This window comes from Mustela nivalis (genome assembly GCF_964662115.1).
Source record: "Mustela nivalis genome assembly, chromosome: 12".
Lineage (NCBI taxonomy): Eukaryota > Metazoa > Chordata > Mammalia > Carnivora > Mustelidae > Mustela > Mustela nivalis.
This window is the reverse complement of record NC_139031.1, coordinates 12,559,276-12,583,931: the sequence shown is the minus strand read 5'-3', so window position 1 is coordinate 12,583,931 and position 24,656 is coordinate 12,559,276. Positions and strand designations below refer to the sequence as shown.

General features: G+C 37.9%; 1 protein-coding gene across 5 annotated transcripts in view; it reads right to left on the bottom strand.

The window, feature by feature from the left end:
• The window catches only part of BRAF (B-Raf proto-oncogene, serine/threonine kinase), a 185,489-nt gene that overhangs the window by 141,595 nt on the left and 19,238 nt on the right, over positions 1-24,656 (bottom strand). For 2 of the 5 annotated variants that reach the window (XM_082693894.1, XM_082693895.1), the window contains exon 2: positions 12,377-12,492. The exons of the other annotated variants lie outside the window; for them this stretch is intronic. The gene's annotated coding sequence lies outside the window, so the exon portion shown is untranslated. The remainder of the gene's footprint in view (positions 1-12,376; positions 12,493-24,656) is intronic. 5 annotated transcript variants of the gene reach the window in all.

The following is a 24,656-nucleotide window of genomic DNA, read 5'->3' as shown; positions in this document are numbered from 1 at the left end:
ACCATTTCATCCACAGACTTAAAACACACACACACCTCATTCCACAAAAGTCAAATAAGGACATTAAAAAAAAAAAAAATCGCTTTGTAATTTTCCCTTCCACCTTCCCTCAATTCTATGACTCTCAAATAATCAATGTTAACATTTTGAGTCATGTTATTCCATATTTTTCTCTCTGCCTTTATGTTCTTTTTAAAAACAAAACTAGGATTATACTTGATATATTATTACTTGGCAACTATCATCGTTCTAGTAATTTTGTGTTCAAGTTCACCCAACCATATATTAAGACCTACATATTCTGGTTACTGGAACATTTTGCTCAACCATGCTGCAGCACACAATACTTAAGCATTATATATTTACCAGGGCTTTTATTTTTGTGAGATAGATTCCCTAAAGGGTAACTGCATATTAGAGGATGGACACAAACACAGTTTTTAAAATTTATAATAAACATTAACATATACTTTTGCAAAAGGCTTTACAAATTACTAATCTTTTTTTATTAAATTTTTAAAGTAGGTTCCATACCCAGCATGCAGGGCTTGAACTCTCCACCTTGAGATGAAAACCCAAGCTGAAACCAACAGTTGGACACATAACCAACTGAGCCACCCATTGAGCATCCCTAGAAATTCCCCATCCTTAATCAGTCCCTGTATCTCAATCCTACCAGCAACTCAGTCTCATCATACCCAAACAGGTGCTGATAGGTTGCTGATCTTCCTACATTCCAGCTCACAAGTGATGTTATTAACTTTTTAAATTTTTTTTTTTGCTACACACCAATGGACAAAACAGCAATCTTGCTGTTAATACCTTCCTGGGACACCTGGACAGCTCAGTTGGTTAAGTGTCTGCCTTCAGCTCAGGTCATGATTCCAGGGTTCTGCAATCATAAGGCCCACATTGGGGTACCTGCTCCATAGGGAGCCTGCTTCTCCCTCTCCCTGCTGCTCCCCATGTTTGTGCACTCTCTCTGTCAAATAAATCAATAAAATCTTAAAAAACAAAACAAAACAAAACCAACTTCCTTTTCTACTAATGAGATTCTCAGATATTATGAATCTGCATGTCTAGTTTTATGGATTATAGGTTTGTATCTTTTGTCCACTTCTAATCTAGTGCCATTTTCTTATCAATTTGTGAGAGCTCCCTGTATTTTAGAACTGTTAAGCCTTTGTTAAGTGTCAGAGGTTTTTTTGTTTGTTTGTTTTTGAAGATTCCTTTTTTTAGAGAGAAAGAGAGGGAGAGAGAGGGAGATCACCAGCTGGGGGAAGATTAGAGGGAGAAGTGGACTCCTCACTGAGTAGGGAAGCTGATGTGGGATTTGTGCCCAGGATCCCGGGATCATGACCTGAGTGGAAGGCAGATGCTTAGCTTACTGAGCCACACAGGCACCCAAGTGTCAGGTCTTCTATTGTATAGCACATCTTTTGCTTTTATGTGCACATTGTTTTCTTACAAAGATCCTGAATTTTTATATATTCAAATGTGTCAACCTTTTCCTTTATACTTCCTGGACTTCCTTCCTAACTTGCTTATTAGTTCTGCTCCATCCACCAAACTGAGAAAAGCACTAGAGCTTTCTAGTGGCTAAGAACATGGGCTTTGTGGTCATAATACTTTGGATTAAATCTTATTTCACCATAACTAATTGTGAGTACTTGGGCAAGTTCCTAATTTGTCTCCTCGACTATGGAATGGTAATGATGAAAGTACCTACTTCATAAAGTAGTTAGGGGAGGGATTAATTTAATATATGTCAAAACTTTAGAACAGGGCGCCTGGGTGGCTCAGTGGGTTAAAGCCTCTGCCTTTGGCTCAGGTCACGATCCCAGGGTCCTGGGATCAAGGCCCACATAGGGCTCTCTGCTCAGCGGGGAGCCTGCTGCCTCCTCTCTCTCTGCCTGCCTCTCTGCCTACTTGTGATCTCTGTCAAATAAATAAAAATTTTAAAAATCTTAAAAAAAAACACTTTAGGACAGAACACACAGAATTACTCAAAATGTTTATTAAGTGAGACCTAGAATTAACGGTCCTCAAACTTTACCATGCTCAAATTCACTAAACAACTTGTTAAAATATAGATTGTAGAGCCGCATGCCCAGAGTTTGGGTTCAGTAAATCTGCAGGAGAGCCTGCATTTTTAAAAATAGGGTTCCAGGTAATGCTGCTGCTGCTGATTGTGGGCACCTCCCTTTTAGAACTGCTTATTCAGAATTAAAAGAATGTTTCTTAATCTTTAAAAAGTTAATGTTACAGTATATGAGATCATTCTTCTACAGATGTTGATTTCCAATTTACTTAATTATATCTCCTTAGTGTACAGATAGTGTACATGGGATATGTATCTGTATTGGTTCCTTTTATAGGTGGATAATACCGTGGCCAGATATGGGATTCTTAAAGGCACTTTTTTCCTTTCCTTTTCTCCAGAGAGAGAAATGCCAATGTTGACTTATATTTCCTTTCTGGTCTGTCTACAAGCTTCTGATCATCTGTAACTCCGATATTCAGGAATCTCATCAGGAAACTTAACTTTCACTTGTTATTTCTTCTTTCTTCAGCTCAGAGATTAAGTCTTCTATTGTTTTTTACTTCTCTATCTGCTTTTTTCCTTCTAGAAGTCCCTTCGTTCATATATGACATTTCCTGAGTATATATTCTAAGTCACTCACATTTTTACTTATGAATTCCATTTCTGTGTATTTTTTCTTTTTTCATTGTCAAAAACTAATGATTAATCACTTATGTAGCCAAGACTATTCTAGGCTCTAGACACATAGCAGCAAACAAAATCTCTGCCCTTACAGATTAGTATAAATTCAGGTAGGGGGACAGACAAATAGGAAAACAAACATATCACTTAATTTCCAACAGTGCTTTGAAGAAAATTCAATCTAGGTAAGGGAGAGAGAGTAGAGGAGAGGCTCTTTTAGAAAGAGCAGTTTGTGGTCAAGAAAGGTTTTGTCAGAGGTGATAACACTTAAACAGATAGAATGACCTGGGGAAGCTTGGGAGAATACCCCTCAGGCTGAGAAAAAAACAGCAACTACTGAGAAAAGCCCTAGGTTAGAAGTGTACCTGGGAGATCACCAAAAAAATCCCCCAACAAAACAAAACAAAACAAAAAAACCCCAGGACAGCCAATATAGCTGGTGTTAAGAAAATGCAGATAGTGTAAAACAACAATTCTCAAACCTCTTGTCTTGGGATCACTTTACACTCTTAAAAAAATTATTGAGGATCTCTAAAAGCTGTTGGCTATGTGGGCTACATTTATTGATATTTACCATACTAGAAAATAAGACTGAGAAATAGTCAAACTATTAATTTAATAAGAAATCTATTATGTAACATTTTTTAAAGTACATTGTCCAAAACAAACAAAAAATTAGTGAGAAGAATGACACTTTTACATCTTTACAATTCTTTTTAATGACTAGCTTAATAGAAAGCTGAACTCTAATGTTTCTACATTAATCTACAGCAATAACCACACATCAATGAACAGCTGGAAACTCCATTTTACACTCATGAAAATCCAACTAAAAATTAAATAACATCTTGGCATGTTTTATATTAATAACATCTTGGTATTTTTACATTCCTGTGGATCCTCTGAAAGAGCCTTAAGGGTCACCGCTGGCTATCCCCACATTTTAAGAATCACTAGTTTAGAAGATAAAATGACAGAGGCTGGCAGGGGCCAGATTATACAGACCTTGAGAATCATAGTTAAAAGGTCTAGGTTCTGATTTAAATGAATGTGGTTTTCTTTTTTCTTCTCTCCTTTTTTATTTTTAAGATTTTATTTATTTGAGAGAGAGAGCATGAGGGGTGAAGGGGCAGGAGAGGGAGAAGCAGGTTGACGCGACTAGATCCCAGGACCCTGGAATCATGACCTAAGCAGAAGGCAGACACCAAAACAACTTGACCAAGCCACCCAGGCTTCCCTGAAATGTGGTCTTCTAAGTAAAGAAGTAACATAAATTACATCTTAAATGATCACTTCCACTGTTATGTAGAGAAGAGACTGTAAGGTAGCAAAACCATTTAGAAGGTTATTGCAGTAACTGGGTAGATCAAAGTAGCTAAGACTAAGGCGGTGGCAACGGAAGTAGCGAGAAGTGGTACAGCAGTTCAAGATCTATTTCAAAGGCTGTGCCAATGGAACTCACTAAAAGACTTGTACCTGGATATGAAGAAAAAAGATCTTACTTGATCTTGTAGCACACAAATTTGGTTCTTAGCCATGATTTTGTTTTTTCAGTTTGTCTCTGAAATTTATACATTTGGGGATTAGTTCCAGAGAAAATTCTCCTGGGTCCATATTTGAAATATATCCTTTCTCAGATTACTTCTTACCACTTGCCCTGCTATCACCTTAGTCCAAGTGACCATCATCTCTCCCCTAGAATCTCCAATGATTTGTTCACTGAACTCACAGATGATCAGAGTAAAAAGAAAACAGGAAATTGTGGATAATGCATTTTAAGTATGGTTGACACAAGCGAAAACACATGGAACTCCACTCAGAGCATTTTAATCAAACAAAAGACTTTGGCTCTATATCAAAATACAGGCATAGGACAATACATTTTTATATTTTAAATTAAAATATGGTATTTATATCTTTTTTCCTTAGAAATTTTTCCCCTTGAACCATCTTCAATTAACAACCAACTGCTGGTACTGATTGCATAGTACAAGCATCTACTTAAATAGCAAATGTAAACAGCAACATACTTTTCGTTTGCTCTTTAAACAAAGGACATCTCAAGTTCAAAGATCACAGCTGTGGAGGTAATACATATTAATAATCTGTGAAAACTCAAATAAACCTTAAATTGATAAAAATATCTAAACAAGAACGAAATGAGGTAATTACACATGTTGTTCCTATAAACCTTTCTAGTAGTTGTAAAGAGAACAGAATGTCTGTAGCTCTATTTAAAATATAAGCAAGTTCTAGATCCAAACCTCCCTGTTGCTTTCGTCAACTTTGTTTTTTATCTCAAATGAGGAATAACAATATTATTTTTTCTTTCTTGAGTATAGCTGATACACCATGTTACCTTAGTTGCAGGTATGCAACATAGCAATTTGATAAGTTTATACATTATGCTATATTCACAAGTGTAGCTACCACCTGTCACCATACTGGGTGTTTGGTTTTTTTTTTTCCCCCCTTTTTAGCACAACTGAACCACCTGCTTCAAAAGAGAACATGTAAAGGATAGTTTTCCTATAGCTCTATGCTACAAAAAGCAAAGCAAAGCAGTCAGGTGATCTTCCTATTTCCTTGCCATCCCTTGGCAAACATTCTGCACTGTAATCTTGAGGAGTCTACCTTTAATACAGTTAAGATTTTAACCACTACATTTGAAATCCACCACAAGATGCCCTTCTGTACCATCTTATTAGATCCTGTTTAATCACACCTTTTAACACCATGTTATTCCCCCAGGGCAATTCTGTTTTTCCTCCAGGTTCCTTTATTTACTTCTCCAGTTAGCGAAGTGAAGTTATTTTAAGACCTGACCTTTAAACCATGGTATACATTTTTTCAAGGCTTCTAAAAATGTTTTTAGGTATTTCTAACTATTTAACATTGTTTAAATACTCAGTAAATGTGAGGCACTGTTGGAGTGCCAGAAATATAAAACTCAATGTACTGGAGTTACTTTTATTTAAACTATTCTAAGCCCACATTTTGTTCCAGTTCCCTTTTCTAAAGATGAATAACCACACAATGGATTATTCTGGCTTTCTCCCTTCCTGATAAACTATTATATATATTCAAATGGTGATTACTTAATTATATACTGATTTATCCACAAACCTCTTTGCCCACTAACTAGAACTAACCCAAATATGTTGTGTATGTAGAATAAAAAGATAGCCATTTTATTTCTATTGTTCTGTGCCTATCAGGTTATAAGTCAGGTTATAGTTTTACACACACACACACTCTGACTCATTTTATCATTACATTATAACACAGTAAAACAGTATGTTTTCCATTTCATGAATGAATGATAAGGTTCACTAAGGTTAAGTAGCTAGCCCAAATTCACACCAAGAGGGATTTGAATCCAGATCCATCTCGCACAGTAATAAGAAAGAAATATGGTATCTTCAATAAAGGCTTCAAACAAATCACAAATTCAATGACCATTTATAGTAGACCTTGACAGTAAAACAGGATTTAACCAACATAGCCATTATATGCAAAGAACTATAGGCCTTGGAGACATGGAGATAATCAGACTCTATTTTTTACGTAACAGTTTAAAAGGAGATTTAAGCTATCTTCTACTTTTCTAGAAGACCCCAATTTAAGTCAGCTCCCCATTACATAAGTTCTTAAACTTTCCTAGTTTTTTCTTTTTTCTCTTCTCTTCTCTTTCTGCCTTTCTTTCTCTCTTCTCCTTCCTTCCTTTCTTCCAAGATTTTACTTTTCAGTAACATCTACAACCAACATGGGGCTTGAACCTACAACTCTGAGATTGAGTTGCACAATCTACCAACCAAGCCAGCCAGGAGCCCCTTCATAAACTTCCTGGTTTCAGAATCTCTCTACAATCTTAGAAGTTATGGAGGACTTTTCAGAGCTTTATTCTTGTAGGTCATAGCTTTCAATGTTACCATATTAAAAATTATAACCAAGAAATTTTTATATTTAATTCCAAAACAACAAAATAATGAAAAGAGAAAGTGCTATTTCTTTTATTTTTTATAATATCTTTACTATCTATCTTAACAGAAGACATCTGGATTCTCTTATTTTCTGCATTCAGTCTGTTGCACTATCACACATTTTATCACTGGATCCTCATGAGAGAATGAGAGTGAAAAGACAAATATCTTAGCATTATTATGAAAATAGTTCTGAACTCAAGGACCCTTCAAGGCATCCTTTACTATTCCTTCAGAGCACTTTTCAAAAATGTATAATTACATTTGTGTGCACAGATTTTGTTCAAGGTCTGTGTTACCTCTAGATTACAGGTTCCACAGTGATTGTTTTTGTACATGAGTATGTCCACAATGTCTATACACTGTTTTCAACACCTAGTTGTCACAAAAACATCTACTGAATTATCATATGATAATAATATAAAGAAACCATTGTGGCTAAAAGAGGGTAAATGGGCAATATGTGCCTGGAGACAAATTTGGAAGGCTTCTTATTTGACTTGGATCCTAAAGGATACTTAGAATTTTGTTAAAGGTGGGTTGGTGCGGGTGGGTGTAAGAGTATTCCAGCCACAGTAAACAATCATCAGTGGCATCTAGGTACAAGTTATGTTCATAATAAGTCTTGTAATAGTACGGTTTGGCTATCGCGTAGGTAAGAGTTTAGGAGGAGATATAAGTAATAAAGGTAAGTTGAAAAATCTTCAATGAGGTTTGGCTTCTGTTTTAGAGACAAAAGCCAAATGGTCAACATCCATGGTTTAATTCCTTATACTACTATTTATTAGATGGGCTTGGATATGTTTATTCCAGATCTTAATTCTGCCATACTTCACATGGCTATTGTAATGTTTTTAAGAGATCATAATTTTATGTGTTATTTTGTTTACTGTCATTACTCTAAACTATTATCCTTTCCCCCTTAACTACTACTTACAAAGGCATCTTAAGAAAAAAAAAAAAGAGAGATTTATTTATTTGAGGGACACAGAGAGAGAAAAGCTGCGAGGGAGAAGCAGAGGGACAAGCAGATTCCACATCAAGCACAGAGCCAGACTCAGGGCTCAATCCCATGACCCCAAGATTATGAGCCTAAACCAAGAGTAAGGTGCTTAACCAACTGAGCCACCCAGGTACCCCTACTTACAAAGGCATCTTAACCATTTCCTCTGTCCTACTCCCATTCCTCTCTCACCCATTCTCCATAGTCAGAGTGAAATCCCTAAAACACAAATCTGATCACATTACTTTCCCTGCTTAAACCCTTTAATGGCTCCCTAGTGACTCAAAATAAAACCTAAACTTTTTAGCAGACTACAAGATCCTAAATGATGCCACAGTACCTCCTGCCTTATCAGGCACTATTCTTCCCATCCCTTACTCAATAAACTCAACCACACTGACCTTCCAAAAGAGCAGGAAAGCCTTTACACAAGCTATTTCTTCTTCTTGGAACTCTTATCAAGCACTTTCAAAACAAGCACAGCTTTTCCAGTTAGAAGAGATCTTTATTTTTTTATTCTTTAAGATTTATTTATTTATTTATTTATTTGACAGACAGAGATCACAAGTAGGCAGAGAAGCAGGCAGAGAGAGAGAGGGAAGCAGGCTCCCAGCCGAGCAGAGAGCCCGACCCGGGGCCCGATTCCAGGACCCTGAGACCATGACCCAAGCCAAAGGCAGAGGCCCTAACCCACTGAGTCACCCAGGCGCCCCTAGAAGAGATCTTTAGATCTCACTTCCTCAAAGAATGCCTATCCTGATCACTCTCCCCCAGTCTACATTGGATACACATTTAACTCCATAGTACCTGGCATTTTTTCCTTTGGGCATAAAATCACAATTCAGAATCTGGGTATATGTATTTTTTTAATAATTTGTTTAATGGACATCTTCTGATTACAGAGGCCACAACGAAGCCAGCACATATAGTAATTTTTTTAAAAAATTGCAGTTTTTATTGTTATAAATGGCTTTTGATCTGATTAGACATATATTTTAGATGTTTACTCTGGCAACAATGTTTAGGTCAATTAACAAGCCAAAGAGGCACTAGAGGCAAAGAGTACCATTAAAAACATGCCACAATTATAGGTAAGAAGTAATGAGAGTCTGAACTACTGCTGATAGATTTAATATCCTCATAATAAGCCTATAAGGTAGCAAGGAGGAAGCTAAGGTTGTTCTGAGGGAGTAAATACATACTCCATAAGATAAAGTTTTAAAACTTTTCATATAATAATACAGCTATGAGTTTAGATGACCAACTTCACAAAGTAAATCACCACAACTGTAATACTGAAGTGGGTACAAAAGAAATCCCTTTATTCAATGTAATAAAGTCTTGTGGTTGGGTAACTGAAAATATTTGTTAAATCAGAGAATCATAAGCAATGATAGAATCTTAAACAACCTATTTCACTTAAAACTGTAAAATGAACAGTTATTGACCAATCCTGATATAGGGCAAGGGATCTTCCTTTAAATATAACCCACACCTAATCTGATGGCAAGTATTTTTTTTTTTTTTTAAAGGAAACTACCAGTTAACCTGATGCACTGATATAAGTGTAAGTGTAAGTCAGTTAAGGGAACTTAAAACTATTTTCTCCTTTTGAATACTATAGTTGAAATGATGCAAACTGAATAGCAATTTACAATGTGATGGCCAAATGCATGATTTACACCTAGGAGGGCACAGAGGAGACTCTTTATGAGGGCTGTAGGTAGAGAACATTATTTAGTAATGTATTCATCAAGAAAATTAAGAAAAATACAGATTTTTCATATTTACTATTTACAAAGCCACCCTCACTTAGGGTTAATATAGATAGATATGTCAGATACAGTTAAGAGTACGTGGAAGACCCGGCATTCCACATAGCAGAGCGCTTGATGGTGGTGGTGTTCTCATTCTTCTTTGCACATTTGTCTTACTGTGACATGCTACACCTTAAATACTGAGTTAAGTAGATGGTTATTATCTAGTTTTAACTAAAGTAAACCTTATGAAATAGATATGAGGCTTGAAAGGAACTCGTACCAAAAAATCTCAAACCTCCTACTGAACCTAACACTACTGCTGCTAGAGGAAAAGGCAAAGCTGCCATGTTGAGTCCTCTTAGTACAAGCTTTTTGGCAGCCACATACAGGATTAAAACAATGATCTGATCCAGTGGTTCTCACTAGGGTGACTCTTGGCAGAATATCTGAAGATATTCTGATTGTTAGAATTGAGGGAAAGATACTATTGGCACCTAGTAGGTAGAGACCAGGGATATTGCTTAACATCCTATAATATGAAGGACAGCTCCCCCAGCCAAGATTTATCCAGGCCAAATGTCAGCAGTGCCCAGTTTGAGAAATCCTGACCTAACTGGATCTGATAAGAAACTAGCCAGTTTTTAAAAATTTTCCAGATTATTCAAAATACGTATTTGTATCCACTATCATTAATGATGAAACTTGCCGTAATGGTGTAATGGCCTGAGCTATGAGCCAGAGATAAATAAAACCATCAAAATTCCCTTCATTTTTAACTTAGCTTTTAAAAATTTATTTTTGTACAGAACACAGATGATTTATAAGACTGACAGAGATGTAGTGGGGGTAATGAATTTTACTGATAATACAAAAATTTTTAAAGTCTGAAGAGTCAAACAATCAGAGCTAATAAAGAGGTTTCAGTACATTAACGGAGGTTTCGGTACATTAACATAAGTAGAGTTCATCAAGATTCTAATTTAAATTCCTGGCTAAAAGAATCTGGTAAAGAAATGTTTTATCCTCGGCCACCTGGGTGGTTCAGTCGGTTAAGCATCTGCCTTCGGCTCGGGTCATGATCCCAGGGTCCTAGAATCGAGTCCCACATCAAACTTCCTGCTTGGCAGGGAGTCTGCTTCTTCCTCTCCCTTCTGCTCATGCATGTGCTCTCTCAAATAAATAAATAAATAAATAAATAAATAAAATCTTAAAGAAAAAGAAATGTTTTCTTTTTTAGGACAAGCACAACCCAGGATATTAAATTGATTCAAGATAATAATCCAGATTGAAAACCAAGGTGCCAAGGTATAAAAAGTATAAAAGTATAAGTATAAAGTATAAAAGAGAGCCAAAGTATAAAAGAGAACTACATGAGCTTCTAATTAATAAACTCCCAAGAAGAATAATTGTACATAATACAACAGTAGGTCGGGAGGCATTACAAAGCATGGCCTCTGTAATCACAGTGTCTGGGTCCAAATCCCAGATCTTCCACATAAGCAATGTACCCCTGGCCAACCTGCCTAACTTTTCTAAACCTACTACTTCCTCTACCAAATGAGAATTATAATATCTAATTCTTATGGTTCTTGTGAAAATATATGGTATAGCATAATAGTGTAGAACACAAGCTTTAAAAACAGAATTTCAGCTCTGACACTTATTAGCTCTATAATCTTGGACAAAGTACTCAACTCCCAAGTGTCAGTTTCTTCATCTATAAAACATATATTTAAATCAAAATCACAAATTTTGTTATATAAGTATGTAGAGAAGAGTTGATAAACATATCTGAAGTTTAAAGAATGACTGTAAAGTTAAGAAACAGCACTGCCAGTACCTTAAAGGCTTCCCACGTGTCCCTTCTCAGTTGCATCCACTGTTTGCCATTCCTGGGGTAAACACTATTACTCTTCACTTTCATGATAATTATTCTCTTGATTTTCCTTATAATTCTGTACCTATATTTGCATTCCTGAACAATACAGTTAATCCCATGTTGCTGAACTTTTTATAAATAGAATCATGTTGCATTTAATTTTTTGTGACTTCTACTGTTTGACTAGTATTACGTTTGTGGGATCATACACATTGGTGAAGAAACTGGTTTTTCCTGGTCCATTTGAACTAAGTTTTTATTAAACTAGTAAGAACAGATACTACACTTGATCTTAGCCAAAAGGCCAAGAAGCGATGAACCAAATTTTTATTCCATAAGTGAATAGACTATATGATTTACCTACATAATCCACTGCTAATAGACATTTGGATTTCTTTTTATGTATTTTGGAATTAAAATGAATAATGCTGCTATGAAGAGTTATATCCACATGACTCCTGGTCCATATATCCAGATTTTCTCTAGGGCAATGGCTGGTTCTCAAATTATGATTCCTGTACCAGTAGCACAGCATCACCTGGGAACTATCAGGCTCCATCCCAAGCCTACTGAATCTGAAACTCCGGGGGCGGGGCCCAGCAGCCTGTTTTAACAATCCCTCCCGGGAATTCTGATGCACACTCAAGTTTGACAACCACCTGTCTAGGTTAAATACCCAGGAGTGGTACTGCTGGTTGTAGAACGCCGTATTATTTTCCAAAGTGGTTCTTCTAATTTATACTCCCACCAGCAGTGGAAGAGCTCCACTGCTCCATATCCTCACCAGTGCTTGATACTGTTCAACTATTTCATTTCTGCTCAAATAATCTGTATAAAATGTTCTCCCATGGTTTTAATTTCTGTTCTCCTGTTGATGAGATTAATGATCTTTGTATATGCTTATTAGTTGTTTAAATTTTTTTTTTTTTTAATTTAAATGCCTGCTCCAGTTTTTTGCCCTTTTTTCTATTCGGTGTTATGTCTTTGTCTTAGTGATTCATACTTCCTTAAGTATATAGTTCATACCAGTTGTCCATTCGTTAAGATTAAGTTATTTGTGGCCTCTATGCTGAGAAGTCTCTCTCATTCTCTTTTGGATCTTTCACTCTGGAAACACCCAGCTGCTACTCAGTGAGGTGACCCTGTGAAAAGGACCATATGAGTAAATTTGGATGTGCATCTTCTTAAGCAACTGCCACAACCACATGAGGAGGCACAGGAGATTCTCCCTCAGTCCAGCCTTGAGAAAACTGAGGACCTTGGTGACTGACACCTTGCCTTCAGCCTCTTGAGACCATGAACCAGCTAAGCTGCTCTCAGATTCCTGACCCACAGAAACTGTAGGATAAATGTTTACTGTTTTCAGATCCCAAATTTTGGGATAACTTATTACATAGCCATAGGTAATTAATACCAGTATATTACAAATACCTTCTGTTCTGTACCTTGGTCTTTTCTTAGGGGGGTCTGAATAAATAGAAGTTTCTATTTTCAATGTTGTCAAATTTATTTATTTTTATGGTTTTCAGGATTTTTTTTTTTTTAAGATTTATTTGAGAAAGAGAGTGTGGGGATGGGGAGCAGAGGGAGAAGGAGAGAAAAAATCTCCAGCAGACTCCCCACGGAGCACAGAGCCCAACCCCAGGACCCCAAGATCATGACCTGATTTGAAACCAAGAGTTGGATGTTCAACCAACTGAGCGACCCGGGTGCCCCTGGTGTATTCAGTCTTAAGAAATCCTTCCCTGCTTTGAGCTCATAAATGTATCCTCCTTTACAGGAAGAAAAAAAAAAAAAAAAAAAGCTTTCTGGGGCATCTGGGCTCAGTCAGTCAGTTCAGTTAATGTTCAACTCCTGGTTACAGCTCAAGTCATGATCTCAGGGTCCTGGGATGAAGCCCCATTGGGCTCCTTGCTCAGTGGGGAGTCTACTTGTCTCCCTCTCCCTCTGCCACTCCCTCTCTATATCTCTTTGGAATAAATAAAAATTTTTTCAAAAATAAAAGATTTTAAAAAGCTTTCTGAGTTCATCTTTTTGTATTTAACCTTCAATCTACCAGGAATTGATTTTTGTGCCTAGTAAGAGGGAGTTTAACTTCATTTAACACAGTAAGCAAGTGTTCCAAACAAGTATATCCTTTCCCAACTAATTCACCAGCTAATATTCACGCATAAACCTCAACATAAGCATATAAAATTCATTAGAAAGCTCTGTCTATTTTGGCTCACCTGTCATTTTGTTATTCATCTTCCCTTTTCTTTTTGTAGGCTCCTCAGACACCTGACACACAGGCTAGGTCTCACAACCCAGGTTTGTGGGACCCTCAAAGTCACCCTCCCTCATGCACTCCTCAAGATTACATAATTACTCAAGACATCATTCAAAAGTAGATCCTCCCTCCCTTTCTAACAAGGCTGTAATCCAACTGACATTCTTAAGGATCTATTTAAAGTAAAACCTGCCCACTTCCAAGTTTCATACTGTTAAAAGAAATTTAAAAAATAATAAAAGAAAATATAAAGAAAAAACAAGTGGGATTTTTTTTTTTAAAGTAGGCTCCACGCCCAGTGTGGAGCCCCATGTGGGGCTTGAACTCACAACCCTGAGATCGAGAGTTGGACTGACTGAGCCACCCAGGCACCCCATAATCAGGAAAATTTTTAAATATAAAAATCAAATAATAAAATTAAAGTGATGTTTGTTGGTAGTCCTGGCACTCATGTGATATTTTACAAAGTGGTATATTTAAAATCTTAGTTATCACTAGAAATGGATCTTTGGGTAAGAGTCATGTCCATCTCATGTTCACTAAGGTAATAACCAGGGCCCAGCAGTGCCTCATATGTAGCAAGCATTCAAATTTGTTGACTGAAATAAAAGATTAAGGAAGTCTTATCTTACTGTTCTTTAATAATAATTTGTCAATTCTTGCCTTTTTTTTAAAATTTTATTTATTTATGTGACAGAGATCACAAGTAGGCAGAGAGGCAGGCTGAGAGAGAGGAGGAACCAGGCTCCCTGCTGAGCAGAGAGCCTGATGCGGGGCTCCATCCCAGGACCCTGAAATCATGACCTGAGCCAAAGGCAGAGGTTTTAACCCACTGGGCCACCCAGGCGCCCCAATTCTTGCCTCTTTTTAGTTCCACAGAAAAGCCTACAGACATTTGGATTTCAAATCTACTGATCTACTGATAAATTTGCAAAAAACTGACATTTAAAAAAAAATTTTTTTTTTTAAGATTTTACTTATTTATTTGTCAGGGATAGAGGGAGAGAGAGCGAGCAAGCATAGGCAGACAGAGAGGCAGGCAGAGGCAGAGGCAGAGGGAGAAGCAGGCTCCCTGCCGAGCAAGGAGCCCGATGTGGGACTCGATCCCAGGACACTGGGATCATGACCTGAGCCGAAGGCAGCTGCTTAACCAACTGAGCCACCCAGGCGTCCCTTTTTTAAAAAATTTTTTTTAAGATTTTATTAAAACTGACATTTTTTACCATACTAACTCTTCTAACTCATTCTTAGTATACAGTACGTACCTTCATTTATTTAGATCTTCCTGTATGTGTCTAAATAAAGTGTAATTACCCTTTTTTATAAAGGCATGTGTATCTTAAATATTTAAAGTTCACTCTAAGTATCTCCTTTCCTAGGAGATCTTTCTGTCCTCCAACACTTAAACCCATTCTGAATTATGTACTCCTTTTCTGTGATTTCTCTGTACCTAGGGCACACTTTAAACATGGCACAGTATCCTTAATTCTTGATTTATTTGCTCCTACCACTAGATTGTAACCTCCCTGAGGACAGAGATGATCATTTCTGTTTCACAGCACCTACCACACAACCAGCACAAAGGAGCTCAATATTTATTTTTAAACTTTAAGCAAATGAATAAATGTTCTCAATGAATATAAAGTACAAACTGTCTGATAAGAAAAAGGACTACCATTTATTGAGTAGCTTCTATGTGTTGGGCACAATACTATACTGAATGCTTACATGCATAAGCATCCAGTTCTAAAAGTAAATCACCCTTTTGACATGTATTTTTATAAAAGCCTAATGTTAGTTGTTCCATCATGTAATAGGCATCAGGAATACTGTAGTGATAGCCCTTAATCACCTGGAGGCTAGAGTCTCATAAGCCTCAGTAAGAAAAGCAGCAGTCTTCATTCATTCAGGCGGTTATAAAAATAATACCATGAACTGGGTTAGCTTACAAACAAAAGAGTTTGTCACAGTTCTGGAGACTGGGATGTCCACGATCAAAGTGCCAGCAGTTTTAGTGTCTGGTGAAGACCCATTTTTGTGGTTCATTGATGGTACTTTCTAGCTATAATCTTATATGCAGGAAGGGATGTGCTAACTATAGGACCAAGAATCCCAATCATGAGGGCTATGCACAGGAAAAGTAAGGAGATAGGAGAAATGAAAGATGCTCTGGGGTTTCAAGTATAAATTATGATAAGTGGAAAATATTATTACAAGAGGGGAAGAAGTAATTTTTTTTTTTTTTTTTACTTATTTGACAGAAATCATAAGTAGATGGAGAGGCAGGCAGAGAGAGAGAGGAGGAAGCCGGCTCCCTGCTGAGCAGAGAGCCCTATGCGGGACTCGATCCCAGGACCCTGAGATCATGACCTGAGCCGAAGGCAGCGGCTTAACCCACTGAGCCACCCAGGCGCCCCGGGAAGAAGTAATTTAAAGGGAAAGATAACTAATTCAGTTTAGGATGTGTCTTTGTGATGTCAGTGAGGCATTAAAGTAAAATACTCAGGAAACCACTGGAAATGCAGGATGGACACACTAGCTCAGAGGGTAGCCTGATTGTTAAGGATGCATAGTAGCCTATGAAAGAACAGATTCAGTTCTGCAGTAAGAAATGGAAGACTGACTTTCAAGAAATAAGGTCTGAATGCCTAAGACAGGCAGTCAGTGACCAGAAAGAAAAAACAAAAGCTCACAGGGGTATCAGAGTCAGGGAAGGTATTTTTGATTTCGTATAGGATGACCTGGATACATCTGAAGGCAAACAGCAAGTAACCAGTGTCAAAGAAACATCTAAAGGGTGTGTGTGTGCACATGTCAGATAGTGAGAGGGGAAGGATATGAGATAAAAGGAAGAGACAGATTGTCCTGTGCTGTCCCAAAGGACTAAACTAGGGTGATGTGATGTTAGAACCCAGAGACAGAAGTTTAAGAACATATATTTTAGCTTCACATTATGAGATATTTCAGGGCACCTGGGTGGCTCATCAGTTAAGTGTCTGCTTTCTGCTCAGGTCATGATCTCAGGGTCCTCTGGGATCGAGCCCCGCATCGGGCTCCCTGCTCAGCAGGGAGTCTGCTTCTCCCTCTGCCTCTGCCTCTCCATCCAGCTCATTCTCTACCACTTGCGCTCTCTCTCAAATAAAATCTTTGATGATGATGATAATAATAATTTTTTTTTTTTTTTTAGATTTTACTTATTTATAAGAGAGAGAGAGATCATGAGAGGGGAGAGGTCAGAGGGAGAAGCTGAGCAGGGAGCCAGACGTGGAACTCTTTCCCAGGACTCCAGGATCACGACCTGAGCCAAAGACAGTTGCTCAACCAACTGAGCCACCCAGGCGCCCCTAATAATAATAGAGATATTTGACAAAAGAACTAACTACCTTATTAAGGAAATTCAATTTAATACTTCATGATTTGTCAGGAATGCTACAGAAGAAATTTTTTACTGTGTCAGAGGTAAGACTAGGTTCTTTCAACAGTAAATTCTGACCTTTCTCATGTTAAGGAATTACTCCCACTCCCCCTCCTCCCAGCCCCTGGTAACCTCTATTCTATTTTCTATCTCTATGAATTTGCCTATTCTACATATATTTTATGTAAGTGCAATTACACAATAGTTGCCCTTTTGTGTCTGGCTTATTTAACTCACAATAATTTTTTTTTAAGATTTTATTTATTTATTTATGCTGAGAGAGACACAGCAAGAGAGGGAACACAACCAGGGGCAGTGGCGGGGGGTGGGGGGAAGAAGCAGGCTTCCCAGGGAGCAGGGAGCCCAATGAGGGACTCGATCCCAGGACCCTGAGATCATGACCGGAGGCGAAGGCAGCTGCCTAATGACTGAACCACCCAAGCACTCCACCACAATGTTTTCAAGGTTTCCCCACGTTATGTCATGTAATAGAATTTTTCTTTTCTTTTTTTTAATTTTTATTTTAAGTAGGCTCCATGCCCAATATTGGGCTCAAACCTACAACCCTGAGAACAAGAGTCGCATGCCCTACTGATTAAGCCAGCCAGGTGCCCCAGGACTTCCTTCCTTTTTATGACTAATACTATATTTTATCTATTCAAACACTTGGACTATTTCCACCTTTTCTTTATTGTAAATAATGCTGCAATGAACATCAGTATGCAAGTATCTATTCAAGTCTGTTTTTTATTCTTATGGGTATTTATACTTAGAAGTGGAATTGTGGGTCATATGGTTATTCTACTTTTAGTTTTTGAGGAACTTCCACTAGAATAACGTTAATACAAAATTCACAATGTGGGCGCCTGGGTGGCTCAGTGGGTTAAGCCACTGCCTTCGGCTCAGGTCATGATCTCAGGGTCCTGGGATCGAGTCCCGCATCGGGCTCTCTGCTCAGCAGGGAGCCTGCTTCCTTCTCTCTCTCTCTCTCTGCCTGCCTCTCAGTGTACTTGTGATTTCTCTCTGTCAAATAAATAAATAAAATCTTAAAAAAAAAAAAAAAATTCACAATGAGATTCCAATTCACACTCATGAGAATAACTATAATCCAGGGAAAGGAAAGGAAAAGGAAAATAGCAAGTGCTGCAGAGGATGTGGAGAAACTGGAATTTGATGACGGGTGGTGGGATATAATGGAATACTTGTGGGAAAACAGTTTGGCAGTTATTTTGATATATGTCATAACATGATGGATCTTGCAAACATTTCACTAGGTGAAATAAGATACAGAATGACAAATACTGTATGATTTCACTTACATGAGGTACTCAGAATGGGCAAATCCATAAAGACAGTAAATAGAAGAGAGTTTAAGGGGTTGGGGAGGGAAGAAGGAATTATTTTTTAAGTGGTGGAATTTTTTTTTTAATTGGTGGAGTTTTTGCTGGGGATGATGAAAAAACTGAGGATATAGATAGTGGTGGTTAACATTTTGAATATACTTAATGCCACTGAACTGTACCACCTATAAATGGTTAAATATTAATATAGTTTTAAAAAATCAAAATAATTAAATGTTAAAAGATTCCTTGAGCCAATAAAAATTTATTAATCATTATAAACCTATTAATTCATCTGTTTTAATCATTAAACCTGTTTTTTTTGTTTTGTTTTTAATTATTAATCAGGACCCAATGCAGAAAAGAAAAAGCTATATATTAGATATTTCAACCAGAATGGCATTTAATACAAAGACTAAGATGGCTGTCATTCAAAATACAGAAGGACATTTAAAAAAAAAAAAAAGGAAGGAAGGTAGGATTAAGAATCAGGAATAGCCACTGGAGCGAGGAGATAAGGGATACATTGCAAGCCAGGGGTCTAAAAGCTACTGCCATCACTGCCTCTACATATCCATGAAGCTGGTATTAAACACTGGAATCTCAGTCTAGATACCACAACTGCTTCTATTCATTTAAATCTCACAACTTTGCTAACCACCCAAAGCAGCAACAAAAAGTTTCCCTGTCCTCTTTGCCTTCCATTGTGGGAATTCATCCAGTGAAGAGAACCTAAGCTGCATTCACATTTGATGGAAGGGAGTTCAGGAAATGCCCTGTATTTCCTCACTTGCAAGATGTTAAAGTACTATGAAAGTGAAAATTGGGAACATTTATTGTACAATCAATAGCATACCATGGTTAACTGGCAACATTTTATTTTAGAAATACAAAATAATGGTGAATCTCAGAATTTATACCATCTTAAATTAATAAAAAATGTTAAATTTTGCTTTCTAATAAAAACTCTATTTTTTTAAAAGATTTTATTTATTTATTTGACAGACAGAGACCACAAGTAGGCAGAGAGGCAGGCAGAGAGAGAGGAGGAAGCAGGCTCCCTGCTACGCAGACAGCCCTATGCGGAGCTCAATCCCAGAACCCTGGGATCATGACCTGAGCTGAAGGCAGAGGCTTTAACCCACTGAGCCACCCAGGTGCCCCTCTAATAAAAACTCTAAAAGCTCTCTAAATAGGGGCATCTAGCAGGCTTGGTCAATGGAGCATGTGATTCTTGATCTCAGAGTTGTAGGGCTGAGCCCCATGCTGAATGCAGAGGTTAGTAAAGGAGCACCTGGGAGGCTCAGTCGTTAAGCTTCTGCCTTTAGCTCAGGTCATGATCCCAGAGTACTGGGATCAAGACCCACATCTGGCTCCCTGCTCGGTGGGAAGCCTGCCTTCTCCCTCTCCCACTCCCTCTGCTTGTGTTCCCTCTCTCACTGTCTCTCTCTCTGTCAAATTAAAAAAAAAAATCTTTAAATAAAATCTTAAGGCTTCGGTAGTTCAGTTGGTTGGGTGGCTAGCACTTGATTTCGGCTAAGGTCACCATCTCAAGGTTATGAGATGCAGCCCTGAGGTGGACTTCACACTCAACTCAGGCTTCACATACAAATGGGAGTCCCCTTGAGATTCTTCCTCTCCCCATTCCCTTTCCACCTCCCGCCCCCCACTCAAATCACATTTGCTTGTGCACTCTAAAACAAATAAAATCTTCAAACTAAACTAAAATCTTAAAAAAAAAAAAATCCCTCTAAATAAAAACATGCTCTCATACTATCTCCTAAAATCTCTGTATTTTTGCATTTCACATCCAGGCATTTAATGTATCAAGAATTTTTTTTATCATTTTGAAGTTAAAGTCCAAATTAATTTTCCAGTACCCTTTATTGAAAAGGGCATTCTTTTTCACTAACCAACATGTATCTGTCATATATTAAATAACCGAAATTTGTCATTCATCAAGTAAACTATAATTACAGATTTTCTTCTGTTTTGTTCCACTGGTCCATCCATCCATCAATAGACTAGACTACTCACGACAGTGTCTTAATTACTATACTTTGTAATAAATCCCAATAACTGGTAAAGTAAGTCTCCACAAACTGTCCTCTTTGAGAATGTCTTGGCTATTTTGGCTCTTTATTGATTTTCCAGAGAATTTTAGAAAGAATCAGCTTTTTAAGTTCCACCCGAAAAACAACAAAAACAAAAACAAAACCAAATGAACCAACCGACCAAAAAAATAACTTAATGCCTTGACTGGAATTATATTAAATATATAAATCCATGGGGCGCCTGGGTAGCTCAGTTGGTTAAGCGACTGCCTACGGCTCAGGTCATGACCCTGGAGTCCCGGGATGGAGTCCCACATCAGGATCTCTGCTCAGCAGGGAGTCTGCTTCTCCCACTGACCTCTCTCCTCTCGTGGTCTATCTCTCTCTCTTAAATAAATATAAAAAAAAAAAAAAAAAAAAGATTTAGGACACCTGGGTGGCTCAGTTGGTTGAGCAGCTGCCTTCGGCTCAGGTCATGATCCCAGCGTCCTGGGATCGAGTCCCATATCGGGCTCCTTGCTGGGCGGGGAGCCTGCTTTTCCCTCTGCCTCTGCCTGCCATTCTGTCTGCCTGTGCTTGCTCTCTCTCTCTCTCTCTCTCTCTCTCTCTCTGATAAAAAAAAAAAAAAAAAAAAAAAAAAAAGATTTAAAAAAATATATACAAATCCATTTGGAGAATAAGATCTATACAATATTGAGTCTATCAATCCATGTACATGATATTTTGCCCCTTCAGGTCTTCTTTAATTCACCTCAATAGGCTCATTACACCTCAAAACCTCAGACTTTTTATCTGGAATCTTTCTGCCTAAAGTACATCCCTCATAATTTCCCTTAAAAAGGGCTGATGGAGTTCGTTAAAATAAACTTTTACCTCATCCTTAAGGGATAGTTTCACTAAGTACAGAATTTATAAGTATACATTGGCAATTATTCTGGAAAAAAAAAACATACCTTTCTTCCTTTTTTTTTAATTTTTAAGATTTTATTTATTTATTTGACAGATCACAAGTAGGCAGAGAGACAGGCAGAGAGAGAGAGAGGGGGGGGGAAGCAGGCTCCCCGCTGAGCAGAGAGCCCAATGCGGGGCTCAATCCCAGGCCCCTGGGATCATAACCTGAGCCGAAGGCAGAGGCTTTAACCCACTGAGCCACCCAGGCACCCCAAGACATACCCTTCTGTTGAGAAGTTAGCAATCTCTGCATAACTGCTCCTTTGAAAGAAGTCTTTTTTTCCTCTGGCTGCTTTTAAGATTTTTCTCTTTGTATCGGGGTTTATGCCATTTCACTGATTTGTCTGGGTGCAGATTTCTTTTTATTTATACTACCAGAAATTCATTGAGCTTCCTATCAACTGGTTTCTCATCAGAACTAGAAAATTTTCAACCAGAAAAACTCTTCAAATATTACCTTTGCATCATTCTCTCTTTCCTCTCTTTATGAAACTTAAATATGTTAGATCTCACTCTATCTTTCTTATCATGCAATCTCTCTTCAATATTTTCCATTGTTTTGACTCTTAGCAGTACAGGCAGGAAAGTTTTTCCTGTCTTATCTTCCAGGTAACTAATTCTTCTTCAGTTAGAAATAATCTGCTCAAGCTTTCCCTTCAGTATATTTGGCATAGTTTCATTTCTGCACTTTGTATTTAATTTTCTCAAGTTTACTAAGGAACTTGTTATAGTCTCTTGTTCTCTGCTTGCCTTCAAATTTGTCTTTTATTCTTTCAACATAACAAGTAGCAATTGTTTTAAATCCGTCTGATATTTGAGGGTTTTTTTTTATCTGTTTCTTATTCACAGTGGTATTTCCATGCATGTTATTATATTTTTCTTTTTAAAAACTTATTTTGAGGTATATGAACATAAAGCAAACTACACATTTATATGTCAATTACATCTCCATTAAAAAACTACATTGGGACGCCTGGGTGGCTCAGTTGGTTAAGCAGCTGCCTTCGGCTCAGGTCATGATCCCAGTGTCCTGGGATGGAGTCCCACATCAGGCTCCTTGCTCAGCAGGGAGCCTGCTTCTCCCTCTGCCTCTGCCTGCCATTCTGTCTGCCTGTGCTCGCTCTCTCCCCCTCTCTCTCTCTGATAAATAAATAAAATCTTAAAAAAAAAAAAAAAAAACTACAGAAACCTTAAATTATGGGGCGCCTGGGTGGCTCAGTGGGTTAGGCCTCTGCCTTCGGCCCAGGTCATGATCTCGGGGTCCTGGGATCGAGTCCCGCATCGGGCTCTCTGCTCAGCAGGGAGCCTGCTTCCTCCTCTCTCTCTGCCTGCCTCTCTGCCTACTTGTGATCTCTGTCTGTCAAATTAAAAAAAAAAAAAAAAAAAAAAAGAAACCTTAAATTATATTACTTGAGGAATTCTATACACATATATCATGTTAATTTTAACGTGTGTGTGTGTTTTACTATGCTTGGTGACTTGTGACAGTGCACTAATTACTGCCCTTGAAAAATTATTGGTGGCAATCCCGTTTAGAATCTTTCCAAAGATAATTTGCTTTCCTTCTGACAGTCCTTGTGCGTACTACCAGTTTGAAACCAGGAATTATGATAAAAGGTTTGAGGGTCCCTGACCACCCAGGCAAGACAAATCTAAGCTGTTAATCAGTGTGAGAGCTAAAACTGTGGTCACAGCTTGAAGGATTTATTTTTCTTAATTTCCTTTTTCTTCCCCTGCTCCAAATCTACAGTCCCCTAGATACGGGAGTGGGTAGACAGTTTAATTCCATTTCACCCTTACCAAATAATGGAGTCCTTGGGATAGCATCCTAAAAGAGAGTTCCTCTCCTTTTTGACTCTCCCTTTGGATGAACTCTAGGCCCTGACTTCTATCCTCTATAACCTATTAAGCATACCAAAACCAAAGCCCAAATCTAAATAGATTGGCACCTGCCCTTAGACAAAAGCTACTTCATTCTTTACTTATTTCCCCAGGTTCCTGCCTTTTTCCTAAAATGTAGCCTTGCAGCTGTCTACTCCCTCTTCAGCTCTTTAATTCCTTTAAAATTTTTTAAAAGATTGTTTCCAAGATTTTTAGTTGTCTTCATCAAAAGGGTTGATCTGAAATAATGCAACCCACCATTACTGAAAACAGAAATCAATTTCCCCTTTTTTATGACAACTATTTTGTAACACCCCCATACCATCCTAAAATTAAATAGAGATGGCCTGCCTAAGTGAAATTTCAAAAGTCAGTAACACCCTAATTATATTTTTAATCATATGAAAGAAATAAATTAGTAATAAAATGATACTTCAAAATGTACATGCTATTATTAAAATAAATATAATGAGGGTATCTGATGCTTATATCTATACAGAGAATCACTACAACTGTAGTGGTGACAACTATAGACTGAGAGGGAAAGTATTTGAGTCACCCAATAGTGTGCAAGTGGCACTGCCACCAATTATGTGATTTTCTGACGCGATAAAGAACTCCTGATAAAGTTCTGATCAAAAATTTTAATATTCCTAAAATTTATGTGATAATTAAATGCTTGCAACTTCTTGTGTATATTAAAACAATGCCTCATACTTAAAACAAAGTTCGTTTCTAAGATCAGATCATTATTGCCACTTTTTTCACCAAAAAATAACTAAGTCCTGTGGTTATTCAAACAATTCTTAAATGTGCAGACTGTCCTTAACACTCAGAGAGCTGACTTCCCTGGTCCTTACTCATTAAAGGCTAATGCCACCCTCTTCCCCCATACTGGGAACAACCAAAACACCTCCAAGTATTTCAAAACTGCCCCCTGGGGAAGAACTGCCCACACGCAGACCCACTGTCTGCAGAAGACAAAGAGATGCATGACCAAGCTCCACCTTTATGGAAGGAATTACTGTCCAGCTATGAAGACAGTCAGCAGACAGCTTCCAAATGTCATCTCCTCCACAGCCCACCTAACTGCAACCCACATCCAAGCTAGGAGGCTCAGCCATTTGGCTCACATCCTTTTGACAGGCAATCCTCAGTCCACAGCTCCACACTAATAGGCAAAAGATTGATGAGGCCCGTATCACAATGCAATTTCATCCTGTGCCCAGTCCTGTAACTTGCCTCTTCCTTCACAGGCATTGATTCCTACGAAATACCATGCACTGCAAACAGCGTCTCAGTATTCACCATCAAAGAACCCAAGCTTCAACAGCGACACAGTATGTTTTACTGCTAAGTTTTTCCATAAACATTTTTGGTGGCTTGACCTTATCCC